This window comes from Cololabis saira, chromosome 10, assembly GCF_033807715.1.
Source record: "Cololabis saira isolate AMF1-May2022 chromosome 10, fColSai1.1, whole genome shotgun sequence".
NCBI lineage: Eukaryota > Metazoa > Chordata > Actinopteri > Beloniformes > Belonidae > Cololabis > Cololabis saira.
In genome coordinates this window covers 41,872,557-41,890,563 of record NC_084596.1, presented here as the reverse complement: position 1 = coordinate 41,890,563, position 18,007 = coordinate 41,872,557, and positions in this window count along the sequence as shown.

Here is an 18,007-nt window from a genome sequence, read left to right as displayed (position 1 = left end):
CACGGATTACTCCCTGTTACCTGTGTCAGCTTGGAGGGCTCTGCTGGGATTGACCATATGCACAGGACAAAATGTACCAAAGCTGAGTCATCCATTAGCTGCGTGACTGTCCAAAAGACACACTGAGAGAGGGAGAGAGAGAATGTGTGGGGTAGCCAGACAGGAAAAAGGAGGGACAGGAAAGGGTACTCAGAAAATGCATTTCAGGCACGGTTGCCAAATTCACTTAATAAAAAGCAAGTTTGACTTTTATTTTAAGTTCTTTATCAGCGGTTGCTGCAGGGGGCAGTTTTGGGGGGGGAGTGGGCTTCTTCCGGAAGTGTTTGGACCGTCCCCCCCCTGCACGTTTCTCCCGTCGTTTGCCGGTAAACTGACTCTAAAATGAAACGGCCTGCTGTTCTCACCTGTCTGTCTCCCCATCCCGACAGATGTGAGCCAGGCCGACACACATGACGGATTCTCTTCACTAACGCTGTCATGGGTCAAAGTGGAGAAAACACACATCAAAAAGACATTAATAGTTGATTAACGATCACATGTTGTCCAGTTATCCAGCCCCCGATCCTTCCCCTCACCCTTCCTCTCAAACCTGTCGCTCTGACTTCAAAAGCTGCACACCCGGCCCAGAGGAAGGTGGAGTCGGGTAAATATTTGGTATTAAACAACTTAAGTGCAGTTAATGGAAACTAATCTGTCTCAGTCGTGTCATCATGGACATCGTTTGATCATTCTGTTGCATTTTGGTCGTCTGAGAGGTTGAACTTCAGCTGGATGTTCATTATAGAAGATACAGTCTGTAATGTTCACATGCTTCAATGCAACTTGCTTCAATTATGGAAATAATCAGAATAATACACCGCCACTAACTCCAGGCTTCAAACATACTTTTTCTTGCTGGTTTCTGTTATTCCTACAAAGTTTGTGTATCCCAGTGTAAAGTTGTTCGTACCTTTAGCCACAGAGATGGGTACAAACTAGGGAATCCCCTTTAACCAATGCCTCAGCAGCAGCGGGTTTTAAGGGGAGATTAAAGCGTCAACTCCACTCCAGCCTCCTCCTCTGTGAGGTGTGTCTCTTTAGAAGCTGGTGTTTCAGCTTTGAGCTCCCGGCCGTGACGTGCTGCAAATGCAGCGTGACGTGAAAGTCTGCTGGAGCTAAAGATGGGAATGCTGGATAACTCCACTCTGATCCGGATCTGCGAAGTCACAGAACCAGATCCAAACTGCTGACTGGGGCAGTGTTTTCATTTAATGTGGCCGCAAGCCTGTCAGGGCTGTGTTATGTTGAGATATTTTAGTTAGCAGTCACTGACTGCGTTTACATGCACTCAATAACCCTTTTAAAACCCGAATATTGGCAACGACCCGAATTTGCACGGCCATGTAAACACCAATAACCCCTTTGAATAACCCGAATTTGCTCATATTCCGTTTTTTTAAAACCTGAATATGACCCCTGGGTTACTCCTTTTAAAATCTGAATATTCCGTCATGTAAACACCTAACGGAATATCCCCATCGAACGGAACATGAATTTGTTTTCTGCGCATGCTCTGTTCACAAGGAATCCTGGTCTTTTGAGTCCAGGAAGTTCTTATAAACACGGAGAAACCAAGACCAGGAGGAGACTAATCACTTCATAAATGTAATGAAGGATATGAACATTTCTGCATTTGTAGACGGTAGAAAGTACCGGGATAGCGAGATTTACAAGAAAGTGAGCGAAAAGTTGCGCAAAGCAGCATTTGTTTTGAATTTGGATACAGGAAGAGGAAGTGGAAATGACGCTAATTGCGTCATCACGTTCTCCGTGTGTCGCTGGTTTAATCCAGATATCCCGAATGATTAATTACCATGTAAACAGGAATAACCCTGTTAGCTCACGCACGTAAACAGATTATTCCCAATGTTTCAGTAACCGGAATATTAGCAATAACCCGAACTTTGACTGCATGTAAACGTAGTCACTGTTCGGCTTCAGACGTCTCTCTGCATCAACACAGCCGATTGTAATTAACGCTTGTCAGGAACCAATGAGAACCCTCAGGTGGTCAGGGCCACGCCCTCATTCTGACCCACAGTTAGAACCTCAGTCACCTGAGCCATCGGTTCCTGGAGACCGGTCCTGGAGCCCGTTTTTCCTTCAGAGGAACATGTTGCAGAGAGCCCACGGAAACACGCCCGCTGTCACTCAAAGTTATCTCTGCTCCCAGCGCCTTCAGCCGAACCCCACCGAACTATCTGCAGAGGTGCTGGCAGACGTTTTAAGCCGAGGACACACCAACCCGATGTCGCCCGCTGTCGGCCGACTGCTGTGTCGCCTCGCGTCGCCTGTGTCGGGCTGGGTCGGGCTCAAAAACAAGCACTAGACACACCGCAAAGACGACACCCAACGGCAACTAGCACGTACGTTCTGCGCATGCGTGAGAGGTAATTCCCCTCCATACCAGTAGTCTGTATTCACTCAAAAACAAGGGAAAACCGGAAGCTCTGGGAAGCCGTAAACAAAACAAATAGGCTTCATATTCACACCACATTTCCACACCACCCTCGCTACCACAATGCATAAGAATAAAGAATTGGCACTGGCGTTGTCAGCCCTCGACCTTCAACTTGTGGAAGAAGGAAAGAGCTTTGCTTTCTTAGCTTTGCTTTCTTAGCTTAGCTTTGCTTTCGTCACTTCCGTTTCTTCGCTACCTGTACAGCCAATCACAGAGTGAGCTGTTTGACCGACGGCCAACGCCGATTCGACATGTCGAATCGGCTGAAAAGCTGCCGACGGGCGGCTGACGGGCGTCCGACCTGTGGCGACGTGCGGGACACACTGGGGAAACTAGCCCGACAGACGCACACCGACGCTCATCGGCGGCCCGACGTCCGACAGTCGGCTTGGTGTGTCAGGGCCTTAAGGCGGGATAAACCGTTTAACGTGTTGTCTTGATGGCAAAATCAAAAATGACTGTCGCGTTTAGCCGGTGCTGGGTTCAAACAATGGCGAAGGGCCCTAGCATGACCATTATGGATGAGGAAGTGATAGTGGCTAGTGATTGGCTGAGCCGACTGTCAGTCATTCATATTAGAAATAAATGTATTGCTTGATATAAACTCTTCTCTGGTTTCTGAGCCAGACTGTAAATATGTTTATTTCTGCTCTGAAGTTGGACATTTTAACATGGAAGTCAATGGAGACAACTGGCTTCCGGAGCCTCTAGCGGCCAGTGGAGCAACTTCAACAAAACGTATCTCCATGAGACTGGTGTGGAGGTAAGATGGCTGGTACCGGTTGGTGCTCCGATGGAACCAAGCAAGGTGAGGCAGCGTCCAGCTTTAATGCTCCTTGTCATTACCCGATGTGAGTCGCTACCCGATTTGAGTTACACATGCGCAGTCGCGTCCAACATCATCGGCCATCTTGGAAGGCAACATACGGCAACACCACTTGGACAAACTGTCATTACCCGAGGTGAGTTGCAACCGCGCATGCGCCACTTTTCGCTGTGCATTGTCATTAGTGTTGTCATTACCCGATTATTGATTAAAATGAGCGACTTCAATTTTTTCCATCAGCTCCATGCCTAGAATCCGGAAAGTTTCATCCCAGTTTGGGAAAAGCTGACAAACTTTTCCCAAACTACAGTTACGTCTGGCGACGTAACTGTAGTTTGTCCAAGTGGTGTTGCCGTATGTTGCTTTCCAAGATGGCCGACAATGTTGGACGCGACTGCGCATGTGTGACTCAAATCAGGTAGCGACTCACATCGGGTAATGACACTCCTCACCTGTGGAACAAACTCCCAGGATGCATCAGGGCTGCTGAAACTCTTTAGTTGCTGCTGCCTTTTATTAATCTACCACAATGCACTTCAACCTTCATTTCCTGCATCCCATTTGTTTTATTCTTTTTAATTTAGGTATATCTTTCATTTCTGCTTTTAAACTCTTACTTTTTTATTGCATTTTTAAAAATCTATTTATGTAAAGCACTTTTAACAACACACTAATAAACTTGCCTTGCTTTAAAGTTAAGCTTTTCCTCAAAATCTTCTGAACAAACATCAGCAAGCATCCAAAAGTCCTGTACATGAAGAAGGATTGTCTGACAATCCGCACAAACCTGTAAGACTTGTACTTCCCACCATTATCCCTTTTTTGTTACTTTAAGCTTAAAGGGGTGGTAATAAGAAGATTGCTTCGGATAATAAAGAAATGTGTCATCTTTAACTCGGTTTGCGTCGCTGTTAAAGGAGAATCCGGGGAAACTTTTTGCACGCCGTTACATAAAACTGTGAAGGCTGGGGACGGTTTAGCAGTGGGGCTTTTTCCTGCAGTTCTTGGGTTGGGACAGACTCCCCACCCGGGCGTCAAACTGTTTGCTTTGTAGGAGTTCAGGCTTTTTTTGCGCCTTCCAGTTGCTCCCAGAGGTTCAAAAAAGAAAAAACAGAAAAAAACCTGCCCCCACGTCTTTTTTCTTGGACTCATTCACAGATACTGTACTTTTCCCTGCTTCTCTTTCCCTTTGCTGACTAACCCGCAGGTTTATCTGCATCTCATTTCACTTTATAGTTCTCACTTTTAAATGAGTCCTGACTGACAGAAGTGGGGGGAGTGACACACACACACACACACACACACACACACACACACACACACACACACACACACACACACACACACACACACACACACACACACACACACACACACACACACACACACACACACAGAAAAATAGGTTTTCGCTTTCAGTTTGCGGCGGCCAATCAGATCCCTGCTCTCCTCTGTCTCCGTCTGACTCCACGGTGTCACGCTCCGCCGTCGGCCAATCAGAGCGCAGCAGCGTGCCGGGGCTCGGCCAATCAGAGGGCAGTTGCTATGTCGGAGGCAGAATCGATAAGTGCGGCTGTTTGAGCAGAGCTCGCCTGTAGTTGGCTCGCAGGCCGAGGGCAGGGAGATGCTGTTGCCTGCCAACCGGCACCGTGCATGCCACAGACTGGACCATTAAACTCTGCACAACCACGCTGCCTTCACTGCTACCACTCATAAAAAAAAGTTGGATGCTGTTTATCTGTCCCACTTGTTGAAGTAATGGAAAAGCTTGAAGAAAAAAAGAAAAGAAAAAATCAAATGTGATGCCAAGTTGCAACTGATTATGGTTAATGATGCATATAAAACAAGATTTGTATGTAGAAGAAATACATTGTGTACGTTTTGGGTACATATTAAGGTACTTTTTTTACCCCCACGAATGTGTTAACAACCTGTTTTAAGAAGGAATAACACAATGTGTGATTATTTGCCTAAATGCTAAAACACAAAAGCGATTAAATAGTCCATGGGCCAGAGCAGATATCAGCACCACTCAAGGTGACAAAACTTGCCTAAAATTTTTGAAAAGATCCACATCTATAGATGATATTCTGGTATGATAACCTTCCTGAGTGGCAGCTGGATCATAGTTATCAGCTCATGAAGTTCAGAAAATTACATTTTAGATGCTTGTTTATAAAACTAAGCTGGTTCCTTTATGTCGTGTATTTGCATGATAAAGACCAGTTTGTGACATCAGCCTAGTAGTGGCTGTTATAGTTTCATAGGAGCCTAATGATGTTCTTCTAGTTTAAGGCTCACAATGACCTGTAACAATGATATAGTAAGGGTATATTATACATTTACTGAATCATTTTGGTCCTGTGAGTAGGGGTGGGCAAAAATATTGATACGGCAATATATCGCGATACATAGTCTCCCGATACGATATCGATATTCAATGTATGTATCGCGATATATTGCCGTATCAATATTTTTGCCCACCCCTAGCTGCACTTTATTTTGTGATTTCAGTGTGGGTGAGACACTGCATTTTATTTTTGTCATTTTAAGTCAGGGGCAAGTAGCTGTACTGTATTTTTGTGATTTCAATTTCAGTGTGGGTGAGACGCTGCATTTTATTTTGAGTATTTTGTATCTAAGAATAATGCACACTATGCACTTTTCATTGTGTTTCAGTGTGTTTTTTCATGCAAATATGTTGCATAATTAAAATGGAAAGTCTGTCCAATGCATTATCACTATCATCTGATGTACATATATACAACTTGGATTTTAAGATGTGTAATGCATTTTTAAATTTCTCATTGAACTATGTAGAATATCGCGATATATATCGCATAATCGGGATATCGCAATTTGTATCGTATCGTGGCTCAAGTATCGTGATGCGTATCGTATCGTGAGGTCCTTCCCAATACCCACCCCTACCTGTGAGTATTCCAGTTTTTGTATTTAGTGTCTCTGTTGTTCCTAGATGACACAGGGATAAAAGATAGTATATAATTTAGACAAAAAATTGTGTAAAAATGTGTGTTGTTTATAGTTTAAAGAGCTGCAGTGACCTCTATGTTGGTCAGAAAGATTCACATCTTAGCTTGAATGAATGCTTAAAATGTCCCCTTTAAAATGATACCAAAGACAATTACTACTTCATGAGCTGATAACTATGATACAGCTGCCACTCAGGAAGGGTTACCATACCAAAATATCATCTATAGATGTGGATCTTTTCAAAAAATAAGTAAGTTTTGTCACCTTGAGTGGTGCTGACAAGTGAAATTTTGGGCTCTGGCCCACGGACTATAAAGGAATTGATCAATTCTCTGATTAGCTTTGAATGTGATCACACCTGCCATAAGGATCAACAGTATTACCGGTTATCATTCCAAGCCGTTGTATAGAAAAACATCAGCGGAGCCCGTTTTAATGCCCCTCAACCTGAACATGACTTTGTGCTGGTTCTGTTTGGTGTTCTTTGACATTTCTGGACTATTTCCTTGACCTCCAGTGACAGCGGTTTGAGTAACGAGCTCAGAGCCCTCCGAGATGGGAGGTGACACTCAGCCGGGCGAGGGGACGGCGTAATTCAGTTTGGTGACAAGCCATTCAACACAATTGTCAGTCCAGATGCACGGCCAAATCCAGTTTGCAGATACAAGTTTAGGCAGGAAGGAGGAGGATGATGGCACCTCCGTCAGAAAAGGGGGGACCAGCGGGACGCTGCCAGAGACAGAGGTACGACGTCCTTCCCACTCAGTAATATACTGTACCCAGTACTCCAGTTGTAAAAACAAATCAGGGGGGTGGTGGATTTTATCATATGGGGACAGATAATTTGTGCTGATTACAAATAATATAATATATTACAAATAATAGCAGTGACCAAAACACCTGCAGAAATACTGCAGGAATGACATAGCAGTAGTTAAATGCAGCCTTCTGTAAGCTTTAAATATCCACTGGACTTACATCAAATACATCAAAACACAACAATAAAAAACACTTTTCTGAACTTATCAATATGACTCTGTCCTTCACAGGATAAGTAAAATGGATCACTGCAAAAACTCAAAATCTTAACAAGAATATCTATATATACCATCTATATATAATCTCTATAATAACCAACTGTAGCCACCAATGTGCAATAAACCTGTCTCTTTATAAGTGCAATAACCAGTAAATACCTCAAATACTTCAAGTATTTTTGAAAATATTTGTAAATTTTTTTGTAAATATTATCCATTTTTTTTTGGTGTTTACTATTTTTTTCTCTCTTGTACATACTCTTTTTCTACTTTTTATTATTTTTTTATTTATTTATTTACTTTTTATTATTATTTTATTACTCTTTTTATTATTTAACCACTTATTGGTTATTTCTATTTAAAAAATTTTGTATAAAGTGTGTGTGTGTGTTTTGGCTGCTGCACGACTGAATTTCTCCTCTGGGGGATAAATAAAGTCTTCTATTCTATTGTATTCTATTCTAAGAATATTTGTCTTATTTCTAGTTAAAATGTCTAATTTTAGTAAAAAAATCTCATTACACTTAAAACAACAATTTTCACCTGTTTCAAGTAGATTTTCACTTAAAATAAGTAGAAAAATCTGCCAGTGGAACAAGATGTTTTTGATTGTAATAAGAAGATAAATCTTGTCCCACTGGCAGATTTTCCAACTTATTTCAAGTGAAAATTGTCAAATAAGTTATTTTTCTGGTGTTATTTTTCTGGTGATGACTCTAAATGTTGAAATAGCAGTAAAACCACATTCATTGATGAAATGACATAAGGGATGGAAAGGGGGGATGGCAGTTTTACAGGGGGGATGATTTGGACCGTTTTTATTTCAGGAGGGATGCCATCCCCCCTCATCCCCCCTCATCCTCCCTCATCCTCCCTCAACTCCAGTACTGACTGTATGTTGTACTATTCCTCCAGAGGGACAAAAAAACCCCAAAACAATCCTCACCAACCATTTCAGACATATTAAATGAAGCACTTCGGTGTCCCCTCAAGCTCTTAGGACAATCTGATTGAGGGAGTTCAGCTCTCAGAAAGATTAAAAGAAAAAAAGAAAAAAAAAAGAGAGGCACGTGGTCAGCAAACTAATGCAGCGGAGGACTGACAGACAGACACCAGCTCGAGTGTCGACGGAAAAGCTTCAGAGTTCAAATATGAAACAAACTTGGTCTGAAGGCGCATGGGAGGCGGGGACGCGGGCCAAGACGAGGATGGGTTACACGGTTCACAAGTTGAGGACAGAGCCTTCTCTGGCACCAGCAAAGCAAACATGTAGTAAGATGGAGTTTTTTCTTTTTAATTTAAAACATACATACTTACCCCGGCATGCAACAGGAGGTTTTCAGTGTAAGGTACGGCCGCTTTTGTAGGATACTCCCCCACCACAGAGTAATCACTTGTTTAACGCAATCTTGAAAGATTTTGGAAATCACACAAAAAGGGGAAGTCTGCCTTTTTGTCATGTGAACCCTTAATCTGTCAGTTTTAACTCCAAATATTTTTCTTCCCTGGTCAAAAGGCGATGTCTGGCCAGAGGACGGAGCCCCGGTGAAACACTCAAACATACCATACGCTCAAAACAGAGCGGTAATTATGGTGAGCTCTTTCCATAGGATGACCCTCACACTGTTTACTTTGTCTCCTGCTACATGGGAATTTCAGGCAGCGAGGCGAGCGCTCACCACAGCCCAGAGACATAACCATCAGTGAAAACATTCAAAATGCTCCTGACAAGCAAAAAAAAAACCCAACATCGCCTATAGGAGGGAAAAAAAGAGAGACTCGAGCCAAGACCAACTGAAAAAAAAAAGCACAATCACTGTCAGAAAACCATTTCCACCGCAAGCAGTCTGTGTCACGACATTTGTATTCGTTTTAGCGCCTCACCTACTTATTAAAACCTTAAAACCTGTTTTACAAGGGACACCTCCCCACACAACGGCATACACACACACACACCGAAGGGAACATTTTCATTTGTCAAATGATACACAGAAAGGATCAACGGCAATGTGCAGTAGGGATGGGCGGTATGGACTAAAAAATGTATCACGATCATTTCTTGCATTTATCCCGATAACGATAAAAATGACGATAAAAAAAAATACAAATTCAACTCCACCTTTTTAACTATAAATCTATCTCGCTCTCAGATCCACCATGTTTGTTACACAAAAACGTCATCAACGGGAATGTATCCTTTTTCTTTCTTTCTTTCTGGCTCATTTCTTTCTTTCTTTCTTTCTTTCTTTCTTTCTTTCTTTCTTTCTTTCTTTCTTTCTTTCTTTCTTTCTTTCTTTCTTTCTTTCTTTCTTTCTTTCTTTCTTTCTTTCTTTCTTTCTATCTTTCTTTCTTTCTGGCTCATTTCCTTCCTTCCTTCCTTCCTTCCTTCCTTCCTTCCTTCCTTCCTTCCTTCCTTCCTTCCTTCTTTCTTTTCTCCCTTCCTTCCTTCTTCCCTTCCTCTTTTCTCCCTTCCTTCCTCCTTTCCTTGTTTTCTCCCTTCCTTCTCTCCTTTCCTTCCTTCCTTCCTTCCTTCCTTCCTTCCTTCCTTCCTTCCTTCCTTCCTTCCTTCCTTCCTTCCTTCCTTCCTTCCTTTTTCCCTTCCTTTCTTCTTTCCTCCTGCTCTCTCCTTCCTTCTTCCCTTCCTCTTTTCTCCCTTCCTTCCTCCTTTCCTTGTTTCCTACCTTCCTTCCTTCCTTCCTTCCTTCCTTCCTTCCTTCCTTCCTACCTACCTTCCTTCCTTCCTTCATTCCTTCCTTCCTTTTTCCCTTCCTTTCTTCTTTCCTCCTGCTCTCTCCTTCCTTCTCCCCTTTCATTCCTTCCTTCCTTCCTTCCTTCCTTCCTTCCTTTTACCCTTCCTTTCTTCTTTCCTCCTGCTCTCTCCTTCCTTCTTCCCTTCCTCTTTTCTCCCTTCCTTCCTCCTTTCCTTGTTTGGTCATCCCGTTGCTGGCCCCCCCTTCTCCTCCCTTTTCTCTCTTTTGTCCTGCAGGTGGCCGTGGGTGGCTTGTAGCTTGCATTACGGAGCACAAGTCTTTTCCTGACCCTTCACCCCAACCTGGGACTTGCTGATTGGGCCGGAGCTTCGGGAGCTGCATGCTGGCCTGCGGTCCCCACCCCTGGTCATCCCGTTGCTGCTTCCACCTGCCTGCTGTGCTGTTGCCGTTCCTGACCCACCAGTCTGGCCCTCGGCAGGAGGGTCCCCCCTTATGAGCCTGGTCCTGCTCAAGGTTTCTTCCCTCCTAAAGGGGAGTTTTTCCTTGCCACTGTTTGGCTTAAGGTTTTTCTCCCACTAGGGGAGTTTTTACCTGCCATTGTTTGTGTAATAACTGCTCGGGGGTCATGTTCTGGGTATGGGTCTCTGTAAAGCGTCTAGAGACAACTCTGTTGTATTAGACGCTATATAAATAAAATTGAATTGAATTGAATTGAATTCCTTCCTTCCTTCCTTCCTTCCTTCCTTCCTTCCTTCCTTCCTTCCTTCCTTCTCCCCTTTCCTTCCTTCCTTCCTTCCTCCCTTCCTTCCTTCCTTCCTACCTTCCTTCCTTCCTTCCTTCCTTCCTTTTACCCTTCCTTTCTTCTTTCCTCCTGCTCTCTCCTTCCTTCTTCCCTTCCTCTTTTCTCCCTTCCTTCCTCCTTTCCTTCCTTCCTTCCTTCCTTCCTTCCTTCCTTCCTTCCTTCCTTCCTTCCTTCCTTCCTTCCTTCCTTCCTTCCTTCCTTCCTTCCTTCCTTCCTTCCTTCCTTCCTTCCTTCTTTTTTCCCTTCCTTCCTTCTTCCCTTCCTCTTTTCTCCCTTCCTTCCTCCTTTCCTTGTTTTCTCCCTTCCTTCTCCCCTTTCCTTCCTTCCTTCCTTCCTTCCTTCCTACCTTCCTTCCTTCCTTCCTTCCTTTTTCCCTTCCTTTCTTCTTTCCTCCTGCTCTCTCCTTCCTTCTTCCCTTCCTCTTTTCTCCCTTCCTTCCTCCTTTCCTTCCTTCCTTCCTTCCTTCCTTCCTTCCTTCCTTCTTCCTTTCCTCTTTTCTCCCTTCCTTCTCCCCTTTCCTTCCTTCCTTCCTTCCTTCCTTCCTTCTTTCCTTCCTTCCTTCCTTCCTTCCTTCCTTCCTTCCTTCCTTCCTTCCTTCCTTCCTTCCTTCCTTCCTTCCTTCCTTCCTTCCTTCCTTCCTTCCTTCCTTCCTTCCTTCCTTCACGTACGTGGATTTAACGCAGATTCATAAATCAGCTTTACACAGAAACATCATCAACGGGAATTTATTGTTTTTACCGCGAGATGATAAATTATTATCGTGAGGAATTTTTTTGACAGTATATCGTGAACGGTAAAATATCGGCCATTCCTAATGTGCAGTGGTGCACATTAATTATTTGTGAGGCTTGTGCAGTATTTTGAGCCGAGGTCTCTGCTACGGCGTCCGAAGAGGAACATCTGAACCCCGTCTTTGAGTTGGCCATCAACTCCCAAACAACGGTCCTGTCAAACTTGTTGAGATGGCATATACGTCACACGCACGGCCCGCGTGCTGAACGGTGGCTGTTGTCACGCTTCAATGAAACACTAATGAGGCTCTTGAATTGCAAAACAGCACTGATCACCTCATGACTGCTAAAAATAAGTAATGTGATTTACACATAAGTTGAGCTTCTTGGCGTGGGAGCCGGCAGTAATCGTGTCAGAAGAGAAAACAGGCCGGGGGCAGTGAAGTTACAAGGTTTCAAACCCCCCTCGTAAATATGTATGGCTGAATACGGGACACCTTGTCTTTATTTCACTTCACCCCCTTTTTCTTTTCTTTAAAATAACACAATGTGAGACTGCTCCGCGTCTAAAAACCTTTAAATCCATCCAAAATCCTTTGCTGCAAAGAGACGTGGAAATAGCAGAAATTTAGAGTGCTTTTGTTTCCTTTAAAGTTCACCCAGTTCAGAGCGTGAGCTCGGACATATATTGGCTTAAGATTCCTTTTAAGCTGTATCCAATAAGCTAATTGTTCAGTTAAAAAAAAGAAAGAAAATAAAAAAGGGGCAGGGTGTAAAGCCTCCGGGGAAGCAGACATGCTGGACATTTATCAGCTGAGTGCAGCGGGAGGGAGATCCTGTCCTGGGTGTGGCTCAGAGACGGCAGGTTGGCATATACTGTAGCACCCAAGAGTTTTTATTGGCCGGCCCTGGTGTCACCAGATATTTTCTTGTCTGGTTGTGACACTGAGAAAAGCTGGCAGCACAAGCCCGGCGACAGATGTTACAGGACTAGTATTTCAGGTCTGGAGACGGTAAAAGTTCATAGTCTCTCTTCTTTCTTTCTTTCTTTCTTTCTTTCTTTTTTTCTTTCTTTCTTTCTTTCTTTCTTTCAGGCTCATTTCTTTCTTTCTTTCTTTCTTTCTTTCTTTCTTTCTTTCTTTCTTTCTTTCTTTCTTTCTTTCTTTCTTTCTTTCTTTCTTTCTTTCTTTCTTTCTTTCTTTCTGGCTCCTTTCTTTCTTTCTTTCTTTCTTTCTTTCTTTCTTTCTTTCAGGCTCATTTCTTTCTTTCTTTCTTTCTTTCTTTCTTTTCTTTTTTTTTCTTTCTTTCTTTCTTTCTTGCTCATTTCTTTCTTTCTTTCTTTCTGGCTCCTTTCTTTCTTTCTTTCTTTCTTTCTTTCAGGCTCATTTCTTTCTTTCTTTCTTTCTTTCTTTCTTTTCTTTTTTTTTCTTTCTTTCTTTCTTTCTTGCTCATTTCTTTCTTTCTTTCTTTCTGGCTCCTTTCTTTCTTTCTTTCTTTCTTTCTTTCAGGCTCATTTCTTTCTTTCTTTCTTTCTTTCTTTCAGGCTCATTTCTTTCTTTCTTTCTTTCTTTTTTTTCTTTTTTTTCTTTCTTTCTTTCTTTCTTTCTTTCTTTCTTTCTTTCTTTCTTTCTTTCTTTCTTTCTTTCAGGCTCATTTCTTTCTTTCTTTCTTTCTTTCTTTCTTTCTTTCTTTCTTTCTGGCTCCTTTCTTTCTTTCTTTCTTTCTTTCTTTCTTTCAGGCTCATTTCTTTCTTTCTTTCTTTCTTTCTTTTCTTTTTTTTCTTTCTTTCTTTCTTTCTTGCTCATTTCTTTCTTTCTTTCTTTCTGGCTCCTTTCTTTCTTTCTTTCTTTCTTTCTTTCAGGCTCATTTCTTTCTTTCTTTCTTTCTTTTTTTCTCTTTTTTTTCTTTCTTTCTTTCTTTCTTTCTTTCTTTCTTTCTTTCTTTCAGGCTCATTTCTTTCTTTCTTTCTTTCTTTCTTTCTTTCTTTCTTTCTTCTTTCTTTCTTTCTTTCTTTCTTTCTTTCTTTCTTTCTTTCTTTCTTTCTTTCTTTCAGGCTCATTTCTTTCTTTCTTTCTTTCTTTCTTTCTTTCTTTCTTTCTTTTCTTTCTTTCTTTCTTTCTTTCTTTCTTTCTTTCTTTCTTTCTTTCTTTCTTTCTTTCTTTCTTTCTTTCCTTTGCCCATTCGCCCATTCCTAGTACACAGACAAAATGTCAGTAAAAAAGACTTTTGCTCAACATAGAGGAAGTAAGAAGAAGCTTTAGTACGTCAGAGAAGAACCTGGTATGGCTTTTAGCGTTTGGTGGTGTATTTACAGAAAGACCAAAAAGAAATAAAACAAAGAAACGGACAGGCAAAAATACCTGAGCATAGCTGCTGCTTAGACCCACAAATCATCCAGAAGAACCACATGAATGTCAGAGTTTACAGGACTGTCTCAGAAAATTAGAATATTGTGATAAAGTTCTTTATTTTCTGTAATGCAATTAAAAAAACTAAAATGTCATACATTCTGGATTCATTACAAATCAACTGAAATATTGCAACCTTTTTTATTATTTTAATATTGCTGATTATGGTTTACAGTTTAAGATTAAGATTCCAGAATATTCTAATTTTTTGAGATAGGATATTTGAGTTTTCTTAAGCTGTAAGCCATGATCAGCAATATTAAAATAATAAAAGGCTTGCAATATTACAGTTGATTTGTAATGAATCCAGAATGTATGACATTTACTTTATCAGAATATTCAAATTTTCTGAGACAGTCCTGTATTATACTTAACAGAATAGAGGGTTTGATTTTATTTTGTAAGCCACCAAATGTTACTGAAAATATAAAATACGAACAGTAAGCATCTTTTTTCTTTCTTTCTTTCTTTCTTTCTTTCTTTCTTTCTTCTTTCTTTCTTTCTTTCTTTCTTTCTTTCTTTCTTTCTTCTTCTTTCTTTCTTTCTTTCTTTCTTTCTTTCTTTCTTCTTTCTTTCTTTCTTTCTTTCTTTCTTTCTTTCTTTTTTTTGTCACCAGACAAGTGTAAAAGTTCTAGACAGTAACAGAGAACAGTGTGAAAAAAAACCCCAACAAGCATATACATGTATATATGTCTATGGAGTAAACTGGGCCCACGGCAGCTCCCGAGGGCAGAAACACCGGAACACCTGAAGTTAGAGCTCCTTAAGCATGATTTATGGTTCCGCGTTAAATCGACGGCGTATCCTACGGCGAGGGGTACGCGGCGACGCGCAGAGTACGTAGTGCGTTCCCGCGTTCCCTACGCCGTAGGCTCTGCGTCGGTGTAACGCGGAACCATAAATCAGCCTTTAAAACTGCTCTCGAGGTTTCTCTGCTCGATCAAGGGCCACAGCGCCACCTGGTGGTGTGTTTGACTGAAAACCCCGACTATCTTTCACCGTGAGGTCTTTTTGGTTTATTTTGTTTATTTATTTTATTTCGGTCATTTCCAAATTAAGAATTCAATTCAGAATTCAAAACAACAAATAAACATGAAGTTAATGCTAACCTTGCATTAGACCAGAATATATAAACAAGAAAAAGACTGAATAGGTGTAGGCTAAAGCTTAGCTTATTATTACCCTTTTATAATCAATTTCTGCCAGCTCCTACATATACCAATACAGAGCAGTAAATCAATTAAAAGAAAAAAATTTCATATACTTTTTGTATATTGAAAACATTCAATATACTGTATAAACCTATTATCTATTTAACTTTTGACACTTGCATAAACACTTGCACACACTATACTTAATGAGCATCTTGTTCTTTAATACTTTTTTAAATATTTGGTATGTACTGCATTCTTTAATTTTCATTTCCAAAACATTCCACAGATTAACCCCATAAACTGAAACACATCTATGTTTGACCTCCGTTCTGTTCTTTGTTTTTTGTGAACATACATTCCTCTTAGTTCATATACACTTTGTCTTTGCTGAAACAGCTTCTGAATACAGTTTGGCAACAGATTATTATAAGCCTTGTACATCAACTGTGATATTTTGAAATCAACAAGTTCATTAAATTTGAGCATCTGACAAATTAATAAATAATGTCTGATTGCTCTTTTTTGGAGCAGAAAAATTGGATTTATAATTGTTTTATATGAATTCCCCCAAATCCAGTACTGGAGTTGAGGGGGGATGAGGGGGGATGGTACCCCCCCTGAAATAAAAACGGTCCAAATCATCCCCCTGTAAAACTGCCATCCCCCCTTTCCATCCCTTATTTCATTTCATCAATGAATGTGGTTTTACTGCTATTTAAACATTTAGAGTCATCACCAGAAAAATAACACCAGAAAAATAACTTATTTGACAATTTTCACGGGTTTCAAGTACATTTTCACTTGAAATAAGTAGAAAAATCTGCCAATGGGACAAGATTTATCTTCTCATTACAAGCAATAAAATCTTGTTCCACTGGCAGATTTTTCTACTTATTTTAAGTGAAAATCTACTTGAAACAGGTGAAAATTGTTGTTTTTTTCCAGTGATGAGTCTTGTTTTAAGTGTAATGAGATTTTTTTTTTTACTAAAATGAGACATTTTAACTAGAAATAAGACAAATATCCATGTTAAGATTTTGAGTTTTTGCAGTGATCCATTTTACTTATCCTGTGAAGGACAGAGTCATATTGATAAGTTCAGAAAACTGTTTTTTATTGTTGTGTTTTGATGTATTTGATGTAAGCCCAGTGGATATTTAAAGCTTACAGAAGGCTGCATTTAACTGCTGCTATGTCATTCCTGCAGTATTTCTGCAGGTGTTTTGGTCAGTGCTATTATTTGTAATATATTATATTATTTGTAATCAGCACAAATTATCTGTCCCCATATGATCAAATCCACCACCCCCCCTGATTTCTTTTTACAACTCGAGTACTGCCCAAATCCCCACACAGTAAGTAATGTATGGTAGTATGAGAGAATGATACAGATCTGCGGAAAAAGGGGGGTTGAATAGTTTAAATAAAGTCTCATCAAGGTGCACGAAGGGAGTTAGTTAAAATACAATAAAAGAAAATAAACTAAAGTGTGCAGTTATCGAGCATCGTTAGTCAGGACTGGAGATCCAGACCAGAGTAGTCGATCCAGGAGCAGGGATTGACAAGTAAACAGGCGCTGAGTTCAAGCTAAAAACAGGGACATTTCCCCTTCTTTTCGAGTCCCATCTATCATTTTAAGGGAGGTAATACTCTTGGGTGTTGTTGTTTGAATGGTAAAACTGTCATGTGTCAATAGCCCGTATGAGTGTTATATATAATCAATGAAACGCACTAAGCCGATCTGTTTCGTGGCTAGCATGTGCTGCTAACAGCAGCTAATAACAGGTGTGTTTTTTATAACTAATATTTATTTAAATATACTATTTAATGTCGCAGTTTACTTTTTAATTGGACTAAGATGAAGGACGGCCTTCACATGTTTATCAGCAGGTGTTTTTCAGTCAAAGCTGAGGTTTTTGGTTGAACAACTTTGTTTTCAGCATGTCGAGGTCGTGGCCAGTTTGTGTCTTTATTTCTGTATATATATATATATATATATATATATATATATATATATATATTTTTTTTTTTTTATTTTATTTTAAACAATATTTTTTATTAATTTTTCACTTTTACAAGTAAAGAATGGATGCATAATATGATCCACAGAAATAACAAGCAAAGCTTGGCTTTGAAAACATTGGATACAAAGTCTAGTTTTATCATCATTGTAATATTTTAACTAAATATGTTTTTTTAAACTGGGGAAATATGATTAAGTTTGCAGACATTTACTTGTTTATAAAATCCTTCATGGTCTGGCCCCCCCCTCCACTCAATGAGTTTATTAAGCAAAATCAAAAATCATCTAGCAGAGCTGCCACCAGAGGGGATTGTAAAACTGCACATAGAAAAAGTGCCTTTGGGCAGTCAGCCTTCTCCTATCGAGCAGCTCATACCTGGAACACCATACCCGTACAACTAAGGAACATCACATCTCTTCATTCATTCTCTAAAAACATAAAACAGTGGTTACTGGATAATCAAACATGCTGTCATAATCTGGTATAGGGCTCAGTTTATTGTTTTTATACCTGTTTGTGTGCTATAATTCTTTTATGTTGTTTGTCATTATTCGGAGTGTCATGTTTTACTAATTGTTTGTACTCATTGTTTTAGGGTTTTAATGTGTGTTTTTCAATGTTTTTACATATGCCATCAACCTGCCAGGGACTGCAGATGTAAATTAGCCTGTATGGCTAAATCTGGCACATTTACATGATGGTCTCAAGTGCTCATGTCAATCAATGTGCGTTGTCCTTTTTAAATAAATAAATAAAAAAACAGGCAAACAAGCAAACACAGAACTAAAAAAAAAAAAAAACACCAGCTCAGATTCATATA